Genomic DNA, 8,605 nt, shown 5'->3' on the forward strand with positions numbered 1-8,605 from the left:
GAATTTGGTGACTACAAGGCTTAGAAAGGCTAAGAAACCCGCCTCAAATCACATTGGGATTCAGAATTTGAAGCTAAGTATGTCTGATTCCAGAACCTTTGCTGCTTCCCATAGCCATCTCCAGAGAGGGCTAAACCAGGTCTTTCTGCTAAATACTCCTCTCTTTCCCAAAACCCCATATTCCACAAGATAACCTCATGTCACACTGCTCAGCTCCTCATTATTAAAAACCACTATCTTGCTGGCTGCCTTTGCAGAATCTGGAATCTCTACATCCTAGTCTTCTCTTCTCCAGATAAAATCATCTTAAACATCCTAACTTCCCTATTCTGGGAGCCCTCTCTATGCTCCCATGTAGACTATCCAGCTTTGAAATCTTTCTTTATTGTATATTTAAAATTTTTTGTTAATCCTCCCTGAGGATATCTTTTCATTTATTTTTAGAGAGAGTGGAAGGAAGAGAGAAAGACAGAGAGATACATTGATTGCTTCCTCCTGGCCCCCCGTGGGGCCAGGGATTGAGCCTGCAACTGAGGTATGTGCCCCTGACCAGAATCGAACCTGGAACCCTTCGTTACGCAGGCCCATACTCTACCCACTAAGCCAAACTGGCTAGGGTCTTTTCTTTTCTTTATTTTTTTTTAAATTGATTTTTAGAGAGGGAGAGGAAAGGAGAGAGAATTGTTGTTCCACTTATTTGAGCATTCATTGGTTGATTCTTTTATGTCCCCTGACCAGAGATCAAACCCAGAACCTTGGCATATCAGGATGTTACTCTAATCAACTGGGCTACTTGGCCAGGGCTCCTGAAGTGTTTCTTTTGTCTCGTCTACAACACTTCATGTTGTACATAGCTAAATAAGCCATGTTCTTCACCTTCACGTGGTAAAGCATATTTTATACTTCTTTTCAGAACAGTTATTCTGAGAGTTTTAATGGACCATGTAAATTACAAAGTCTCAGAACTGCATTTTTAAGTTTTCTCTACCTACTAAAAAAGAGTGCTTCCTTTATGATATATGCTAATTTAGGACCTGCTTCATTTGTCCTAGTAAGTAACAACAAACTTCCCTTGAAAAGAACTAGAAGATTTTATAGATAGCCACTTAGATTCTAGCTTTGCCCCTATAAGAAATGCTCAATTCTTGACCAAATCATTCAGAAACTGGCAAGCCCATGAAACATAAACCTCTATGCTTTTGTATAAGCAAAGTATCTACACTTGAATAGAAATGTTGTGCTTTTTAATTAATAAGGTTAAAATGTTGACATTGGTGAACATCTAAAAATCTAAAAGAATCTCTGAAGCAATAATTTGATTAATGCTCCATAAAAACATCATGCTGCCTGGCCAGTGTGGCTCAGTTGGTTGAGCATTGCTCCTTGCACCGAAGGATGGCCTATTGAATTCCTGGTCTGAGCATGTGCCCAGGTTGTGGGTTTGGTCCCTGGTCAGGGTGCATGCAGAAGGCAACTGATTGATGTTTCTCACATCAATGTTTCTCTCTCTCTCTCTCTCTCCTTTTCTCTTCCTAAAAAAATGAATAAAAACATATTTTAAAAAACTTTAAAAAAACATCATGCAGCTCAACTCTCAATATTTTACAAATGAAAAAGCAGAAGTCTAGAAATGTGATGTGACTTGTCTGAGGTCACAAAGCATATTAGTACCTTATGTCTCTAGTGGGAAGAGCCTATAAAGTCACCTGGGGATAACTAAGTCTTTGGAAAGAAGGCAGAGGTCACTGAAAATACAGCTTTCCTGACTGTAGCACCTAGAAAAGGCTTTCTAAATGAGTAGCAATGTGCAGGTGTCAGAGGGAATGGAGCAGGTTGAGAATCAGTCTGTACCTAAGTGGGAAAGAGAACTCAAGGCTTCTCTCAAGAGAGAAAGATCCCTGCAATGGTTCCAAAAAAAGAAAAGGTTTTGCTGGCTGAGACTGAATAGGAGAGCCTGGGTGAGAAACCCCTGAATGGAAGAAGGGCTGCAGAGTGCTTCCTGGGAGACAGAAGAGCATCTCTATTTTTCTGGGTAGAGACACACAGTTTGGAACCTGAGGCTTGCAAAAGCTATATTAAGACTGAAGTAGAAAGTAACAAACAAGTCCCTCTTAAGTATCTCAGGTCCTCAGACTCTGGGGTGGGGTGAGCATGGGGGGGTCAGCCTGGAGCTGAAATTGAAACCCCATGGCCAACAACCTGTAATATCACCACTTTGAACTTCAGCTCCCATGTCTGGGGCAAAGGGACTCTGGGATGGGGTGGACCTTGGCCCTGGGAGAAGACAGAATTACCTGACCCTACGCCTGGGTCCAGGAGCCACACAATAATGTCCTAAAACATGGGAAGCCTGAAAACAGAGCCCAAGTACCAGGATGCCCCTATTTTGGAGCCTCTCAGACCAGCTTTAGAAAGTTCTTTTATCCTCTTTTGTCAAACACTTACAACCCCAGAACTTGGCATGCTCTTCAAATCTTGCTCCCATTCCTGAATCACTATTTCAAATCTGTATCTAGGTGACATGTGGCCATGCATAAGAGGGCCAGTTTCAACACAAGGAGCTACAGAATGTCAGAGCAGGACTTCATTTTCTAGAGAAAAGGAGTGAGCACTAGAAAAATTAGCTCAACTGCCAGAGTCACCTAATGAATTAAGTGGCAGAACGTAGGATAACAACCAAGGTCTCCACATGACCAGCTCAGAGATCTCACCAAGACTCTGCCCTTAGACAGGGATTTCACTAGGAAGCAGGTTAAAGCAGGGCTAAGAATCAATGAAGAATATCAAAGTTTTGTCTTTCCCTTCCATCTTTTCTGTTTCCTCCATATCCCACAAAACAGTTTTTTTTCTTTCTTTTCGTTTTCTCTCTTTTCCCCATCCTCTACCTGACCCATACCTTCCCCGCCCCCCCCCCCCAACTCACTCTTTTCTCTCCTGTCCTCTCTGCCTATCTTCTTGCTCACTTGTCAGCCTCTCTCTGTTCTCTTTTCATCCTTCTCCCCATCATTTCATCCTCTCTTTTTTCTGGTTCACAACCCATGAGGATTTTGAAACTGTGGTCCAGCAGCACGTCCCTCTACTAAGCCTCACTTTCCCCCGTATCCTGGGAGACTAACTAAACAAACTGCCCAGAGAATGCAACTTAGAACCCAAGTGTTCTAGGTCTCAGTGTTTCCTCTGGTATCTGAAGGTAAATTGGTAAGGATGCTCACAGCTGGTGCAGGTGTGGTTAGAAAAGAAGACACAAAAGATTTGGGAGTAGGAGCAAGAGGCAGGGAGCAAAGGATGAAGACTGTGAGTAAGAGAGACTGGTCTTAACTGTCCACTCGTGGACACACATGTGGAGATCCTCAAGGGTACAGGTAATTTCCTCTATAATACAGATGAGAAAACAGAGACAAAAAATGAGGTGGGAAGTAGCCAGGGCTGCCAAGCAAGATTTGGTCCTCAACTTCCAGGTGGCTTATGGGAGACATGGCAGAAATGTCAACGGCATTACAGTGGGATTCAGGGTGTCTCCAGTCTCCCTGAGGAGCAGGAAGGAAGAGAATCATTCGTCTACTTTTTTTCTAAGTTGTTACATTTTGTCTACTCTTTTCCTTCTGAGCAGGATTATGCCTGGTTCATGTAGAGAGGACAGAATGCCCCCAGACATCGTTCCTAGCCCTCAGAATGTCAGAGCTTGAAGACTTTTTATAACACATGTAATCCAGAGGTTCCTGGCTACATCAATATTCCCTGGAGAGTGTCTTATAACAGAGATTCCTTAGCCCACAATCTACCAGATCAGAAATTCCAAGAATGGGGCTCAGGTATATTTATTTTTATCAAGCACCTCTGACACACAGGCAAGTCTGGGAAACCCTAAATTCCCTCTTATTACAGATCAGGAAGTTGGAGACCAAAGTCACCTACCTGATTGATGGCAAAGTCAGGACTAGAAGCAAGTGCTCTTCCCAGAACAGCACTTGGGCATGCCAACAAACTGTCTTGGTCCAGTGAGCAGGCCAAGAACGAGGTATAGAATTCAAACCCTGGCTCTTTCCAAGGAAGTCTCATAACTCTCTCTCTATTACCAGGGGTTCCTCTACTCCACCTGGGCCATGGCCAACCCTCATTTAGTAATCCTCAACAATCTGTTAATGAATCTATGCTAAAGCACAGTTATTCCAGTTCTCTCTCTCCTTACTATGATGGGGCTCACCTCTAAGTGGCATCCCTGGGTAGCTAAAAAGTCCCATATAAAGAGGTGATTGACCCCAGCCAGCAGGAAAATTGTAAGTCAAAGAAGATAAGCTAGAGAGAACCAGGAGGTCAGAGCCTTGTGGATCTGTTCTGGCAAAGGAATCCAGGGTGAATATATATATATATATATATATATATATATATATATATATATATATATACACACACACATATATGATCCTCACCTGAGGATATGTTTATTGATTTTAGAGGAAGAGGAAGGGGGAGAGAGAGAGAAACATTGATGTGAGAAACATCAGTCAGTTGCCTCCGTATGCGCCCCAACTGGGGATCAAACCCACAACCCAGACAGGTGCCCAGACTGGGAATCGAACCCACAACTTTTTGTGTACTTGTGTACGGGATAGTGCTCCAACCAACTGAGCCGCTGGGCCAGGGCCAGAGTGCAATTTAATCAAGGCATGTAGAAGGCAGACCTAGGGACTCAGGCAGGCAGAACATGGAAGAAAGGCTGGTCAGAGCCTCCAGGCCCTTACCGTGTGCAGGATAGCAGTCCTGTGTCTGTGAGCTCTGCAGTGCTTGCTCTCCACTGTGGGATGAGGAAACCCAGCCGGCTCCTTTTCTTCTTTGCTCCTCTTGCACTCGCTGGCTTTCTCCCCTCCTCTACTGCAGTTTGCTGCTGTGACTGGCAGAGTTACAGCCAGAAGGAAGGAGTGGGGTGGGGGGAAGTGTGAGCTATCTTCAGTCCAGCCCACCCAACTCTTAAAGGCCCAGGACACTGGTCAGTGAGGGAGTCGTGGGGATAGAGTGGGTAGAAAAGGATTAAGGGGAGGGATTGGAGCACCACATCTCCAGGGAGGAGGAGCCTGGCTGCCCTTCATCTTGGTGCCAGCCCTCACTGACCCCAATCCAGACTCAGCTCTCAAAGTGAAATCCAAGGAGTGTCTGAGTTGCAGTGCTCCATGAATCACGGCTTTTCATTCTGGTTGGTTTCTCTCTGCATGTTATACAGCTGTCTTTGCCCTTATTTCGTCTGGCTTCTTTCCATGGTATCCGTTTCCACCAGCCTGCCTGCTTCTGTATGTCTGCATGCTGCCTTGCAGGGCACTCAGTCTAGCTTCGCAGTGCAGTGAAAGAAAAAAAGGAATAGGATGGAAAAGGAAGATGAGGAGAAAGGGAGGAGAGGAATGATCTTAAGAGTGTAGGAGACAGGTTAGTATCTGTATATATATAATAGGCACTTGCTAAATACTTAAGGAATGTATACAGGAATTCATTTGTTCCTTTACATTCATTCATTCTATGAGCATTTGCTCAGCACCTCTAATGTGCAAGGACATACAGTACATGTGTGTTTATAAAGATGTGTGTGAAGCAGACTCACCATGTGTAAGAATCAAGGGCAAAAAGAGAAGCACAAGACTGGAAAGACCCAGCTGGGAAAGGAAGGTAATGAGCTTCTTATGTAAGGGTGAATGAATAGGCAGCTGAAACAGAAACCAAGATTGAGCAAAGAGGACCAAGTTAGGAGAGGAATAGGTGATTGTAAAGGGCTTTATTATGGCCCCATACTTCACAGTGAGAAACTGAGGCCCAGAGAAGTTTAGGCAATGTCCTGGACTCACCTATCAGTAGAAAAGACAACCAGTCCCTTACACTCGCCCAAGCACTGTGAGCTGGGACCTACTTTTGCTCTGCCTTGGAAAGACTGCAGGGTATGGCTCTTTCTAGACCAGTAGATGACAGCAAAATAGCTGAGGGCATAGGGCATAGCCCTGTACTTGCTTGGACTTCTGTGGGATCCTTTTCCAGTGAGGTCTGTCTTAATCATGGGCACAGAGTGAACTAACTGTATAAAATGATGCAATTTTAAGTGTGCTGAGATCTGGCTGCCTCTCATGGCTCTCCCACATACCTCTCAACAGCCTAATATTCTACCATTAGTGATTATTTATAGCTAAACTTTAGTCCCATTAAAATAAAATCCTTCTAAGTGATTACCATAAATTTCAGGATAGTGGTTACTTTTGGGAGGAGGTAGGAGTTGTGATGGAAAAGGCAGAGATCTGGCTTCTGAAACAGCTGGTCAAGTTCTATTTCCAGTTTTGGGTGCTAAAAAGGGTCTTCACTTTATAATAACTTATTAAGCTATATGTTTTCTTTTTTAAAAATATATTTCTTTATTGATTTCAGAGAGGAAGGGAGAGATAGAAACACCAATGATGAGAATCATTGATCGGCTGCCTCCTGCATGCCCCCCCCCCCCCCCACTGGGGATAGAGCCCACAACCCAAGCATGTGCCCTTGACCGAATCAAACCTGGGACCTTTCAGTCCACAGGCTGATGCTCTATCCACTGAGCCAAACCAGCTAGGGCGCTATATGTTTTCTTTACGTAGTTTGCTATATCTGTATTATATAAGAGGGTTTCAAATTTTTGCACCTGATAATTTCTGAAGCCTTACTGGTTTTTCACAATTTATATCTAGGTTATGTTTACTGTACTTTAGTGAGAGCAGGTTTTGATAAAGGAAGAGGAGTATACAGAGAGGGGAGGCAGAATGAGGCCATTATTGGGAACAGGAAGATTATGGGGGTATCAATATTTAAACTGTGCTGATCTCAGATTTTAATTAATAGAGGCCATGTCTCAAATGCTTGTCGCACTCTCCAATTTCTACTTCCTCAACATCATTAGGTCCTTATTTTTCTATGCTTCCCCTTCACATTCCCACTCCTCCAATGTTATATATGGTTTGCTTCTTCCTAAGTGATTAATGGCTTCACCTTATTGCTGCCCAACCTTCTTCCATTCAGGGTGTTCTATGAGGGGTACTCTCATTCAATCTGGATTTTCTGGGAGAGTCCGATCTCAAATATTCTCTTTCAGTGTCCTCATAAACAGTGTTCCCAGATTATATGTTCTGATTTTTGGGGCAGGCACTTGGAGACCTTCAAAGGTTAGAATAGCTTCAAAGAGTGGCTTAGAAGACATGCTCATTGCAGGATGCTCTTTAGAATAGGAAGGGAGCAGATAGATGTTTCCAGGCACAGGAACTATCCACCTGGTTTGGTTATTCCTATTCCCATAATGATTCCGGCCCTTCCTCCACTGTTGTCTATTATTAACAGATCCAGAAACCTGATCACAGCAGCAGCAGCACAGAGACTTTCTGGGAACCATGCCTAGGAAAGGACCAGAAGCCCTAAATTGAAGCCCTCGGCTGGCAGAGGAAGACCTAAACTCTACACTCTCACACTGCCATCCAGATAAGCCTAGACCCTCCTCCTAACACTAAGGAGTGACATCCTAAACATTTTTCTTTTGGGAACAGTCAGGCTAGGGAGTCAGAGACCAGTTCCCCAGCTCATCCAGCCATACTCACACTTCTGAAGTAAAACCCATCTTCTTGATGGTCCAAAAGGTAACACAAAATATTAAATTTAATTAAAAAAATCATCAGTGATAGTACCTGTATAATTAAAAGAATATATAACTTCAAAAGACCAGAGAATATATAGCCATTCCTTCATTCCAACAAAATTAAAAACAAACAACAAAATAAAAAACACCCAGTGGGAACAAGGAGGTATAAAATGAGAGACTGAAATGATAGAAGCTAGAATAAAAAAATACAAATGGTATATTCCATAAGAAACCTTTCAGAAAAGGTCATATAACAAAATACAAGCGTGTGCTATTAAGACTCATATCTACAAAAAGTTGACAGTTAAAGGACCACATCTGGGAATGGGAGGACTCCAATTTTCTTACTCAAGATAGCTTTGGCATTACCATATACATTTTAGAATCAGCTTGTCAGTTTTCACAAAAATAAATCTGCTGGGATTTTAGTTAGAATTGAGTTTAATCAGATCAATTTGAAAAAATTGGCTTTTTACACTATTGTTCTTCAATTCGTGAAGATGATATCTCTCTCCATTTCTGTAGGTTTAAGAATGTTTCATTGTTTTCAATGTAAAAGTTCTGCATGTCTTTTGATATATTTCTAGCTCTTTAATTTCTTATGTTATTATAAATGATAATTTTAAGCTTTATTTTCTATCTATTGTTGTATTTAGAAACACAGTTGATATTTTTGTATATTGACTTTGCAAAATTCATTTAATTCTAAGAGCTTGTAGATTCTTTTATATTTGTGTATACAATCATATTGTCAGCATTTTTTTCCCCTTTGTAATTTTGTCTTTTATTTTCTTATCACACTGGCCATAACCAATATAACGGTTAAGTGGAGGTGTGATATGAACATCTTTATCTTGTCCCTCATCTCATGGAGAATGATTTCAATACTTTATCAATAATGATTTAGGCCCTAGCCGGTTTGGCTCAGTGGATAGAGTGTCAGCCTGCGGACTGAAGAGTCCCAGGTTCGAT

The sequence above is a fragment of the Eptesicus fuscus genome, chromosome 11 (assembly GCF_027574615.1).
Source record: "Eptesicus fuscus isolate TK198812 chromosome 11, DD_ASM_mEF_20220401, whole genome shotgun sequence".
Classification (NCBI taxonomy): Eukaryota; Metazoa; Chordata; class Mammalia; order Chiroptera; family Vespertilionidae; genus Eptesicus; species Eptesicus fuscus.